The following is a 14,127-nucleotide window of genomic DNA, read 5'->3' as shown; positions in this document are numbered from 1 at the left end:
GTTAACATTCAAGGCTTTGGCCATAGAATTCTCTCAGGAGGAGTGGGTATGTCTGAATCCTGCTCATTGAAATTTGTATAGAGATGCAAAGTTAGAGAACTACAGAAACCTGGTCTCTTGGTGAGAATAAATATCCCCCAGATTTTCTAATATACCATAAGGCTTCTATTTTCTCCTTCTGTGGAATGATTTTGGGAGGTTTTGCTCTGCATACATTATTTTTAGATTAATACTTTTAAGAAAAACTTGAAGGTTTATTGGAATAGATAAGAAAATTTTCAAGATGTTTTATATTAACAGGAACCTTCCCCTTTCTTGAGCTAATATGTATCCTTCACTCTAGATTAATGATAATTCTAGAAATTCAGTGGCATTAAACATTGTTGTACAAATGTTAAAATCCAATATCCAGCACTAATTTTAAATTCAATAGTATTGGATAGTACAGCTAAGGACCCAGAAATGTCACATATGTTTTAAATATTCAAAAGTTTCTGTCAGAAAACAGTATTTTGGAATTAAATTTCTAGAATCTTTCATTATATTCTCTCCTCTCTACTGAAGATAGTACTAGGTTGGTAACTGGAGAATCCCAGAAAGTCATGCTAATTTTTCTAACAAAACAGACCTTGTTGTCTGTAACTCTGATCTGATCTACTGCTTTGAGCAAATAAAAGCCCTGGAATGTGAAGAGACATGAGACAGTAGTCAAATACTCAGGTAGGTAAGCATGAATGAAGCAGATAACAGAGATGAGGGGTACAACGGTCAAAAAGAATTCCAGACCTTAAAATGTGGTATAGAATGCTTTGCTTCAATAGAAAGGTTTCCTAAAAAGCCATTTTTATTTCTCTAGCTCTCAAATAGGAGCATCTTTTGTCCCATACCCTTAAATTCTCTAAGGACTCTACTTCCTATTTAGTGATTTTCCTTAGAGGGTACTGTGACAGCTAAAGTCCTCTTTATGGCTTATAAGGTACTGTATGATATGCCTGCTCTTCCATTGTTTCGGGGGAATATAAGAATATTTCTGAGTATTTTTGAGGAACTGCATGTTAGATCATTTCTTAAGTGTTCTTTTCCCATCATGTCTGAAATGTGTGAGAGCAGTGGTGATATTAAGATTTGTTTCAGAAATCTCAGGAACATGAACGACAGATGTTACTTATTTCTCTATTTTTTTCTTTTTGATATTAACAATCCTAACAGATTTGAAGTGATAACTCATCGTTTTCATTTGCAGTTTCCTGTTGGTAGGTGATATGGAGCACTTTTTTATATATCTGTTGGTCATTGTATATAAATCTATACAAATATTTTCAAATATACAAATATATACAAATAATCATTTCTAGTGATCTTTTGTATTACTGTTGTATCCATTGTAATGTCTGTTCTTTCATTTCTGATTTTGTTTATTTAGATTTCTATTCTGTTTGTGGTTAATCTAGCTAACAATTTACCAATTTTGTCTTTTTGAAAAACCAACTCTTTATTCTGTTGATTATTTTTATTGTTTTTTGGACTTAATGTCAGTTGGTTCTGTTCTGATTTTTATTTATTTCTTCTTCTAACTTGGAATTTGATTTGTTATTAATTTTCTGGTTATTTTTGGGAAATATTTTTGGCAAAATATTTTTTCAGTCTTTTGACTGTTTTTTAGTTGGATTATCATTGTTATCATTATACTTGCCTTTGCTTTGAATTTTCTATATATTTTGAATATTAAGCTTTTCTGGTATATACAGTTTGTTATTGTGAGCATGCTGCAATAAATGTGCAAGTATAGGTATCATTTTCATATAATAAACTATTTTTCTTTGGGTAGATACCTAGTGATGAGATTTCTGAATCAAATGATAGTTCTGACCAGGCATGGTAGCTCACACCTGTAATCCCAGCACTTTGGGAGGTGGAGGCAGGCAGATCACGAGGTCAGGAGTTCAACACCAGCCTGACCGATATGGTGAAACCACGTCTCTACTAAAAATACAAAAGTTAGCCAGGTGTGGTGGCTCTCACCTGCAGCCCCAACTCCTCAGGAGGCTGACACAGAAGAAGTACTTGAACCTGGGAGTCAGTGGTTGCAGTGAACTGAGATCATACCACTGCACTTCAGCCTGGGCAACTAAGACTCCGTCTCAGAAAATAAAACAAAAATGGTAGTTTTATTTTTAGTTGAGATTGAGCGTTTTTTTTCATATGCGTGTTGGCTATTTGTATGTCTTTATTGAAAAATGGTTAGTAATGTTATTTGCTCAATTTTCAATAGAATTCTTTGTTTATTATTGTAATATTTTTGAGTTGAGTTATTTGTAAATTCTGAATATTAGTTCCATGTTGGCACATAGTTTGCAAATATTTTCTTTTATTCTGTAGATTGCCTATTTATCCTGTTGATTTTTTTCTGCGCCAAAACTTTTAGTTTGATTTCCATTTGTCTATTTTATATAATAATAATATGATAAATAATATAATAGTTTTCTTTGTTGTGTCCTTGGCTAGTTTTGGTATCAGGGTGATACTGACCTCTGAGTGACTTAGGAAGAATTTTATTATCCTCAATTTTTGGTAAGAGTTTCAGGAGGATTATTATTCTTTGTACACTTGGTAGAATTTTGCTGTGCATTTATCTAGTCCTGAGCTTTTCTTTGTGAAGACATTTTTTTATTGCCGACTCAATCATGCTACTCATTATTGGTTTGTTCAGGTACTCTATTTCTTCCTGACTCTATCTTGGGAGTTGTTTCCATGAATTTATTCATTCTTTCTAGGTTTTCAGGTTTGTGAGTGTCTGTCTAGTTGTTTAAAATCGTTTCTAGTGATCTTTTATATTACTGTTGTATCCACTGTAATGTTTGTTCTTTCATTTCTGATTTTGTTTATTTAGATTTCTATTCTGTTTGTGGTTAATCTAGCTAGCAATTTACCAATTTTGTCTTTTTGAGAAACCAACTCTTTATTCTGTTGATCATTTTTATTGTTTTTGGACTTCATGTCATTTGGTTCTGTTCTGATTTTTGTTATTTCTTCTTCTAACTTAGAATTTGATTTGTTACTAATTTTCTAGTTACTTGAAGTGTGATGTCAGGTCCTTAATATGTAAGCTTTCTATTTTTTTGATGCAGGTCTTTAGGCTATGAACTTCCCTCTTAGTACTATATTTGATGTATCTCACAGGTTTTATTACATTGTGTTTCTATTTCCATCTTTTTTCCCACAAATTTTTAACTTTCATCTTAAAATTTTTTTTGTTTGTTTTGAGATGGGGTTTACTCTGTCACCCAGGCTGGAGTGTAGTGGCACAGTCTTGGCTCGCTGCAACTTCTGCCTTCCAGGCTGAAATGATCATTTTATATTAGCCTCCTGAGTAGCTAGGACAGTAAGTGTACACCACCACACCTAGCTATTTTTTCATATTTCTTTTTTTTTGTAGAGATGGGGTTTTGCCATGTTGCTCAGGCGAGTCTCAAACTTCTTACCTCAGGTGGTCCACCTATCTCAGCCTCCCAGAGTGCTGGGATTACAGGTGTGAGCCACCACCCCTGGTCAGCCATCTTAATTACTTCATTTACACAGTCACTGTTGAGTAGTATTTTGTTTAAATTCTTTGTAAATTTATACTTTCTGAAATTTTTCTTGATATTGATTTGTAGTTTTATTCTATTGTGGTCTAAGTAGGTAGTTGATATAACTTTGATTTTTGGGGATACTTTGTTGATTTGCCAAATTTCCTCTGAATGGTCTCTCAAATGTGAGTAGAATGTTTAATTTCTCCACTATTATTGTATTACTATCTCTTTGTATAGATTTATTAATATTTCTTTTTAAAATCTGGGTGCCATGATGTTTGGTGCGTATACATTTAGAATTATTATATCTTTTGGCTGAAATGATTTATTTATTATTGGATGATGATCTTCTTTATCCTTTGTGTTACAGCTTTTTATGTAAAGCCTGTTTTATTTGATGTAAGTATAGATATTTCTGTTTACTTTTGGTTTCTGTTTGTGTTAATATATTTCCCCCCATTCGCCTTTAATCTGTATGTTTCTTACAAGTAAGCTGAGATTTTTGTAGGCAACATAGAGTTGGATTATTTTTTCTTACTCATTTCATAAATCTATTTTTTTTTTTTTTTTTGAGATGCAGTCTTGCTGCATTGCCAAGCTGGAGTGCGGTAGCACAATCTCATCCCACTGCTCACTGCAACCTCCACCTCCCCTATTCAAGTGATCTCCTTTCTCAGCCTCCTGAGTAGCTGGGACTACAGGCGCACAGCACCATGCCCAGCTAATTTTTGTATTTTCAGTAGAGATGAGGTTTCACCATATTCGCCAGGCTGGTCTTTATCTCTTGACCTCATAATCCACCCACCTTGCCCTCCCAAAGTGCTGGGACTATAAGCATGAGCCACCGCACGCAACCAAATCTATACATTTCAATGAAGTATTTATTTATATTCAAGGTAAATATTAGTATGTAAGGTTTTGTTAGTATCATAATGTTAATTATTTTCTTGTTTTATTTTTTATTTTTATCTTTGTAGTTTAATAAAATTCTGTCATGTTGTGATTTGATTTATTTCACTTTCTGTTTTTTGTAAGACCTGTTAGTTTTATACTTTTATATGTTTTAATAATGGTGAATATCAGTCTTTTGTTTTTATATTAGAATTTTTTTTAACATCTTTCATAGGCCCAGTCTAGTGGTAATTAGTTTCCTCAGCATTTATTTCTCAGGGTAAGCCTTTATGTTCTTCACTTGTGACGGTTGTTCTAGCTTGATGTAAGGTTTTTGGTTGGCAGTTTTTTTTTTTTCAATACTCTAAAAGTGCCATCCCATTTTCTTCTGGCCAGTAGAGTTTCTGCTGAGAAGTCTGCTTTTAATCTAATGTGATTTTCTTTATAAATGACTAGATGCCTTTTTTTTTTTTTTTGCTTATTTTAGAATTACTTCCTTCACTTTGACTTTAGATACTCTGATTATCATGTGCCATGATGATGTCTGTTTTGCAATATATTGTGTTTGTATTTTGTTGTATTTTGTTTGCTGAGTTTCCTGTATGTGTATGTCTAATTCAGTTGCTAGAGTTGGGAAGTTTTCATCAATTGTTTTCTTAAATAGGTTTTCTTTTTTTTTTCTTTTTTTATTTTTACTTTTTTTTAAATTATTATACTTTAAGTTCTAGGGTACATGTGCACAACGTGCAAGTTTGTTACATATGTATACTTGTGCCATGTTGGTGTGCTGCACCCATCAACTCGTCAGCACCCATCAACTCCTCAGGGTTTTCTAAACTTTTTGATGTTTTTTCTTTCTCAGAAAAACTGATAATTTTGAAGTTTAGTCACTTTATGTGGTCAGAAACATCTCAAAGTCTTTGTTCATTCTTTTTTATTCTTTTCTCCTTATTTTTGTCTGACTATATTATTTTAAAAGACCTGTTTAAAGGTTTGAAAATTCTTTTTATGTTTGTTTCAGTCTGTTATTGAATCTTTCAGTGTATTTTCTTTTTCCTTCAATAAATCAGTTCCATAATTTTTGTTTCAGTTTCTATTAAAAGATACCTATCTCCTTGGAACATTTCCCATTCATACTCTACATTTATTTATTTATTGTTGTATTGGTTTTCAGATTTCTCTTGTGTCTCTTTGAACTTCTTTAAAATCTATGCTTTGAAGTCTTTTAAAATATTTTAAAGTCATTTAAATGAAAATTTTTTTCTTCTTAGAGTACTGGAGAATTATTATGCTCCTTTGAAAGTGTCATAAACCTTGGTTTTCTGTGTTTCCTGTGTCTTTACGTGTCTTTATATTGATTTCTGCACATCTGAAGAAACAGTTGTTTCATTTTATTTTTGAATTTACATTCATTGGAGGAATTTTTTTTTTGAAGTTATTACCATAATGTTTATTATGTAGAGCCATTTGGCTTTACTTTTGGGTTTGTGCAATGGGAAAGACTCTGTTTAAGTTTCTTCAGTATAAAGAAATATATATATACACACACACACACGTCTGTTTGTGTGTGTGTGTGTATATATATATATAAAACAAATGTTTTATTGACTTAGGGGTCATCTTTTCTGTTTGGTTGATTTTTAATTCTAAGTCTCAGAAAACAATACATTTACCTTTGGTGTATTGGTCATTGAGGACCAGCACACCTGACATGAAAGGGTGAGAAGGTAGGGTGGGGGTGGATGCTGAGAAATTACTTAATAGCTATAATGAACATTATTCGAGTGATGGATACCATAAACGCCCTGACTTCACCACTATGCAATCTATGCATGTAACTAAATTATGCTTGTACCCAACACATTTGTATAAATAAATTAAAATCAACCACTAGTTAGAGCTTGCTATCTTGCTTATTCATACATACAAATACATTATAAATGTTTCCCATGACATTAACTATTATTGATACAGGAGTTAAAAATAATTATTTAGGCCAATAGTGAGTGAGGGCAAAAAAAAAGTCCTTGGTAAAGTTTTCCTTTTAATAAAAAGCCCACAAATTTTATAAATAAAAAGCCCACAAAAAAGCTGCTCTTCTGTTTAACAAAGAGCAGCCTGTAAGATTGAGCTGCAGACATAGAAAAGCAAGCTGAAAGCTTGCATGAATAAATGCCGGCACCTTTGCCAATAGGAAAAGGAGCTACCTGGAAACTACACATGTTCAAAATGGTGGCTCCATCTTCCCTTTTCTTTGTAAACCACATGTAGAGTAAGAAGCAGGCAACATAGTGCTGGCAAACGCTCCGTTTGCATAATCAAAGATTAGGGTGGGGAAGCCAGCTTCCTTGTGAGCTGTGTAAACATCCATAACTGATCCAGCCAATCTTTGGCCCTATGTAAATCAGACACTGCCTCTTGAAGGCAGTCTGTAAAATCCAATGCACTTCTCTGCAAGCTGGAAGTCCCACTCTTTCTCAGGAGAGAGAGCTATTCTCCTTTCTCTTTCTTTTGCCTATTAAACGTCTGCTCCTAAACCAAGTTTTTATGTGTCCATGTACTTGATTTCCTTGGTATGAGATGGTGAACCTCAGGTATTTACCCCAGACAAGTGATTCTACTTCATTATGTCAAAATTAATATATTAGTTAAAATTGCTATATTAAGAAATGTAGCACATTTTAAAGGCTGCTGATGCACAGTGCAAAATCTGCCAGGAGTTCAGTGGAACATGTTATTTTAAAAAATATTTTCTGGGGTTTCAAGATGGCTGAATAGGAACAGCTCCAGTCTATAGCTCCCAGCATGAGTGATGCAGAAGACAGGTGATTTCTGCATTTCCAACTGAGGTACTGGGTTCATCTCACTGAGACTTTTTGAACAGTGGGTGCAGTCCATGGAGTGTGAGCTGAAGCAGGGTGGGGCATCACCTCACCCGAGAAGCACAAGGGGTTGGGAAATTCCCTTTCCTAGGCAAGGGAAGCCCTGACAGATGGTACCTGGAAAATCAGGACACCCCCACCCTAATGCTGTACTTTTCCGACGATCTTAGCAAATGGCACACCAGGAGATTATATCATGTGCCTGGTCCTGAGGGTCCCATGCCCATGGAGCTTTGCTCACTGCTAGCACAGCAGTATGAGATCGAACTGAAAGGTGGCAGCGAGGCTGCAGGAGGGGCATGCACTATTACTGAGGCTTGACTAGATAAACAAAGTGACGGGGAAGCTTGAAATGGGTGGAGCCCACTGTAGCTCAAGGAGGACTGCCTGCCTCTGTAGACTCCACCTCTGGGGGCAGGGCATAGCTGAACAAAAGGCAGCAGAAACTTCTGCAGACTTAAACATCCCTGTCTGACAGCTTTGAAGAGAGTAGTGGTTCTCTCAGCACAGAGTTGAGATCTGAAAACGGACAGACTGCCTCTTCAAGTGGCTCCCTGACCCACAAGTAGCCTAACTGGGAGACAACTCCCAGTAGGGGCGACTGACACCTCATACAGCCTGGTACCCCTCTGAGACGAAGCTTCCAGAGGAAGGATCAGGCAGCAACATTTACTGTTCTGCAATATTTGCTGTTCTGCAGCCTCCGCTGGTGATACCCAGACAAACAGGGTCTGGAGTGGACCCCCAGCAAACCCCAACAGACCTGCAGCTGAGGGTCCTGACTATTAGAAGGAAAACTAACAAACAGAAAGGAATAGCATCAACATCAACAAAAAGGACATCCACACCAAAACCCCATCTGTAGGTCTCCATCATCAAAGACCAAAGGTAGATAAAACCACAAAGATGGGGAGAAACTAGAGCAGAAAAGCTGAAAATTCTAACAATCAGAGTGCCTCTTCTCCAAAGGAATGCAGCTCCTTGCCAGCAACAGAACACAGCTGGATGGAGAATGACTTTGACAAGTTGACAGAAGTAGGCTTCAGAAGATCGGTAATAACAAACTTCTCCGAGCTAAAGGAGGATGTGCGAATCCATTGCAAAGAAGCTAAAAACCTTGAAAAAAGATTAGATGAATGGCTAACTAGAATAAACAGCATAAAGAAGACCTTAAATGACCTGATGGAACTGAAAACCATGGCATGAGAACTACGTGATGCACGCACAAGCTTCAGTAGCCAATTCGATCAAGTGGAAAAAAGAGTATCAGTGATTGAAGATCAAATGAATGAAATGAAGCAAGAAGAGAAATTTAGAGAAAAAAGAGTAAAAAGAAATGAACAAAGCCTCCAAGAAATATGGGGCTATGTGAAAAGACCAAATCTACATCAGATTGATGTACCTGAAAGTGAGGGGGTGAATGGAACCAAGTTGGAAAACACTCTTCAGGATACTCTCTGGGAGAATTTCCCCAACCTAGCAAGTCAGGCCAACATTCAATTTCAGGAAATACAGAGAACACCACAAAGATACTGCTCAAGAAGAGCAAGAGCAACCCCAAGACACATAATTGTCAGATTCACCAAGGTTGAAATGAAGGAAAAAATGTTAAGGGCAGCCAGAGAGAAAGGTTGGGCTACCCTCAAAGGGAAGCCCATCAGACAAACAGCGGATCTCTCAGCAGAAACTCTACAAACCAGAAGAGAGTGAGGGCCAATATTCAACATTCTTAAAGGAAAAAAATTTCAACCCAGAATTTCATATCCAGCCAAACTAAGCTTTCTAAGAGAAGGAGAAATAATGTCCTTTACAGACAAGCAAATGCTGAGAGATTTTGTCACCACTAGACCTTCCTTACAAGAGCTCCTGAAGGAAGCACTAAACATGGAAAGGAACAACAGGTACCAGCCACTGCAAAAACATGCCAAATCATAAAGACGATCAATGCTAGGAAGAAACTGCATCAACAAGCAAAATAACCAGCTAACATCATAATGGCAGGATCAAATTCACACTTAAGAATATTAACCTTAAATGTAAATGGGCTAAATGCCCCAATTAAAAGACACAGACTGGCAAATTGGATAACGAGTCAAGACCCATCAGTGTGCTGTATTCAGGAGATGCATCTCACGTGCAGAGACACACATAGGCTCACAATAAAGGGATGGAGGAAGATCTACCAAGCAAATGGAAAACAAAAAAAGCAGGGGTTGCAATCCTACTCTCGGATAAAACAGACTTTATACCAACAAAGATCAAAGGAGTCAAAGAAGGCCATTACATAATGGTAAAGGGATCAATTCAACAAGAAGAGCTAACTATCCTAAATATATATGCACCCAATACAGGAGCACCCAGATTCATAAAGCAAGTTTTAGAGACCTACAAATAGATGTAGACTCTCACAGAATGATAAGGGGAGACTTTAACACACCACTGTCAACATCAGATAACAAGACAGAAAGTTAACAAGGATATCCAGGACTTGAACTCAGCTCTGCACCAAGTGGACCTAACAGACATCTACAGAACTCTTCACCCCAAATCAACAGAATATACATTCTTCTCAGCACCACATCACACTTATTCCAAAATTGACCACATAGTTAGAAGTAAAGCACTCCTCAGCAAATGTAAAAGAACAGAAATTATAACAAACCACAGACCACAGTGCAATCAAATTAAAACTCAGGATTAAGAAACTTACTCAGAACCTCACAACTACATGGAAACTGAACAACCTGCTCTTGAATGCTACTGGGTAAACAATGAAATGAAGGCAGCAATAAAGATGTTGTTTGAAACCAATGAGAACAAAGACACAACATACCAGAATCTCTGGGACATATTTAAAGTAGGGTGTAGACGGAAATTTATAGCATTAAATGCCCACAAGAGAAAGCAGGAAAGATCTGAAATTGACACCCTAACGTCACAATTAAAAGAACTAGAGAAGCAAGAGCAAACACATTCAAAAGCTAGCAGAAGGCAAGAAATAACTAAGATCAGAGCAGAACTGAAGGAGATAGAGACACAAAAAACCGTTCAAAAAATCAATGAATCCAGGAGCTGGTTTTTTGAAAAGATCAACAAAATTGATAGACTGCTAGCAAGACAAAGAAGAAAAGAGAAAAATCAAATAGATGCAATAAAAAATGATAAAGGGGATATCACCACTGATCCCACAGAAATACAAACTATCATCACAGAATACTATAAACACCTCTATGCAAATAAACTAGAAAATCTAGAAGAAATTGATAAATTCATGGACACATACACCCTCCGAAGTCTAAACCAGGAAGAAGTTGAATCCCTGAATAGACAAATAACAGGCTCTGAAGTTGAGGCAGTAATTAATAGCCTACCAACCAAAAAAAGTCCAAGACCAGATAAATTCACACCCAAATTCTACCAGAGGTACAAAGAGGAACTGGTATCATTCTTTCTAAAACCATTCCAATAAATAGAGAAAGAGAATCCTCCCTAGCTCATTTATGAGGCCAGCATCATCCTGATACCAAAGCCTGGCAGAGACACACACACACACACAAAAAGAGAATTTTAGACAAATATCCCTGATGAATATCAATGCAAAAATCCTCAATAAAATACTAGCATATCAAATCCAGCAGCACATCAAAAAGCTTATCCACCCGGATCAAGTTGGCTTCATCCCTGGAATGCAAGGCTGGTTCAACATACGCAAATCAATAAACGTAATCCATCATATAAACAGAACCAAAGGCAAAAACCACATGATTTTCTCAATAGATGCAGAAAAGGCCTTTGACAAAATTCAACACCTCTTCATGCTAAAAATTCACAGTAAACTAGGTATTGATGGGACGTATCTCAAAATAAGAGTTATTTATGACAAACCCACAGCCAATATCATACTAAATGGACAAACACTGGAAGGAGTCCCTTTGAAAACTGGCACAAGACAGGGATGCCCTCTCTCACCACTCCTATTCAACATAGTGTTGGAAGTTCTGGCCAGGGCAATCAGGCAGGAGAAAGAAATAAAGGGTATTCAATTAGAAAAGGAGGAAGTCAAATTGTTCCTGTTTGCAGATGACATGATTGTATATTTAGAAAACCCCATTGTCTCAGCCCAAACTCTAGTAAAGCTGATAAGCAATTTCAGCAAAGTCTCAGGATACAAAATAAATGTGCAAAACTCACAAGCATTCCTAGACACCAATAACAGACAGAGAGCCAAATCGTGAGTGAACTCCCATTCACAATTGCTTCAAAGGGAATAAAATAAGTAGAAATCCAACTTAGAAGGGATGTGAAGGACCTCTTCAAGGAGAACTACAAACCACTGCTCAACGAAATAAAAGAGGACACAAACAAATGGAAGAATATTCCATGCTCATGGATAGGAAGAATAAATATCATAAAAATGGCCATACTGCCCAAAGTAATATATACATTTAATGCCATCCCCATTAAGCTACCAATGACTTTCTTCATAGAATTGGAGAAAACTACTTTAAAGTTCATACACAACCATAAAGGAGCCTGCATTGCCAAGACAACCCTAAGCCAAAAGAACAAAGCTGGAGGCATCATGCTACCTGACTTCAGACTATACTACAAGGCTATAGTAACCAAAACAGCATGAGACAGGTACCAAAACAGAGATATAGACCAATGGAACAGAACAGAGCCCTCAGAAATAACACCACGCATGTACAACCATCTGATCTTTGACAAACCTAACAAAAACAAGAAACAGGGAAAGGATTTCCTATTTAATAAATGATGCTGGGAAAACTGGCTAGCCATATATAGAAAGCTGAAACTGGATCCCTTCTTTACACCTTATAGAAAAAGTAATTCAAAATGGATTAAAGATTTAAATGTTAGATCTAAAACCATAAAAACCCTAGAAGAAAACCTAGGTAATACCATTCAGGACATAGGCATGGGCAAGGACTTCATCACTAAAACACCAAGCGCAATGGCAACAAAAGCCAAAATAGACAAATGGGATCTAATTTAACTAAAGAGCTTCTGCACAGCAAAATAAATTACCATCAGAGTGAACAGGCAGCCTACAGAATGGGAGAAAATGTTTGCAATCTACCCATCTGACAAAGGGCTAATGTCCAGCATCTACAAAGAACTTAAACAAATTTGCAAGAAAAAATCAACCCCATGAAAAAGTGGGCAAAGGATATGAACAGACACTTCTCAAAAGAAGACACTTTTTCAGCCAACAGACACATGAAAAAAATGCTCATCATCACTGGTCAACAGAGAAATGCAAACCAAAACCAACAAATGAGATACCATCTCATACCAGTTAGAATGGAGATCATTAAAAAGTCAGGAAACAACAGGTGCTGGAGTGGATGTGGAGAAATAGGAATACTTTTACACTGTTGATGGGACTGTAAACTAGTTCAACCATTGTGGAAGACAGTGTGGCGATTCCTCAAGGATCTAGAACTAGAAATACCATTTGACCTAGCCATCCCATTACTAGGTATATACCTAAAGGATTATAAATCATGCTGCTATAAAGACACATGCACATGTATGTTTATCATGGCACTATTTACAATAGCAAAGACTTGGAAACATTCCAAATATTCATCAATGATAGACTGGATTAAGAATATGTGGCACATATATACTGTGGAATACTATGCAGCCGTAAAAAAATGATGAGTTCATGTACTTTGTAGGGACATGGATGAAGCCGGAAACCATCATTCTGAGCAAACTCACTAGGACAGAAAACCAAACACTGCATGTTCTCACTCATTGGTGGGAATTGAACAATGAGAACACTTGGACACAGGGTGGGAAACATCACACTCAAGGGCCTGTCATCGGGTGGAGGGCGGGGGGAGGGACAGCATTAGGAGAAATACCTAATGTAAATGATGAGTTAATGGGTGTAGCACACCAACATGGCCCATGTATACATGTGTAACAAATCTGCACACTGTGCACATGTACCCTAGAAATTAAAGTTTAATTAAAAAATTTTTAAAAATTGCAATTAAAGATAAATTCCTTTTTAATGTGTGAAAAACTGGCATCTCATTATTTTAATACACATTTTAGTAACTAGGTAACTTGGTTTTATATATGTTTAGTGTACTACTTTTTGAATTATCTAGTAAGATCTTCTGCTTATTTTGCTACTGAATTATTTAACTTTTTACTGATTTGTGTAAGTTTTTGGTATCCCCGTTATAGTAATCATTTTGTTCAAAATTATTTTACACATATCTCCATTCAGCTCCTAGTGTTCATATTCAATGTTTTTGAGAGAAAGGAAGTCCCTCCCTTCTAAAGATGTCTACTCTCTAAGGAGTTTAAATAAGTACCAATTAGTAAACACAATTAGGGAAGTTTAACCATTGTCTAATTGAATTTGATTTGTGGAAAATAAATGTTCTCACCTTTCTATTATTATTTAACCATGTGTAGGAAGGCAGGCCATATATTCTGGGCTGAAAAGTCTTTTAAAAAAGGGAAAATATAGTATTTCAAAAAGCGTACCAGGCCGGGCGCGGTGGCTCAAGCCTGTAATCCCAGCACTTTGGGAGGCCAAGATGGGCAGATCACGAGGTCAGGAGATTGAGACCATCCTGGCTAACACGTTGAAACCCCGTCTCTACTCAAAAAAATACAAAAAACTAGCCTGGCGAGGTGGCGGGCGCCTGTAGTACCAGTTACTCGGGAGGCTGAGGCAGGAGAATGGCATAAACCCGGGAGGCGGAGCTTGCAGTGAGCTGAGATCGGGCCACTGC

The 14,127-nt window shown here is 36.6% G+C and overlaps 1 protein-coding gene across 1 annotated transcript in view; it reads left to right on the top strand.

The window, feature by feature from the left end:
* LOC105494262 (zinc finger protein 91) overlaps positions 1-14,127 on the top strand; it is a 65,799-nt gene extending 51,672 nt beyond the window's left edge. The window contains exon 4 of the mRNA XM_071088045.1: positions 1-14,127. This exon is cut by the window's left edge and continues 19,699 nt beyond it. The gene's annotated coding sequence lies outside the window, so the exon portion shown is untranslated.

The sequence above is a fragment of the Macaca nemestrina genome, chromosome 20 (assembly GCF_043159975.1).
Source record: "Macaca nemestrina isolate mMacNem1 chromosome 20, mMacNem.hap1, whole genome shotgun sequence".
Lineage (NCBI taxonomy): Eukaryota > Metazoa > Chordata > Mammalia > Primates > Cercopithecidae > Macaca > Macaca nemestrina.
This window is presented reverse-complemented; position numbering and strand designations above follow the sequence as displayed.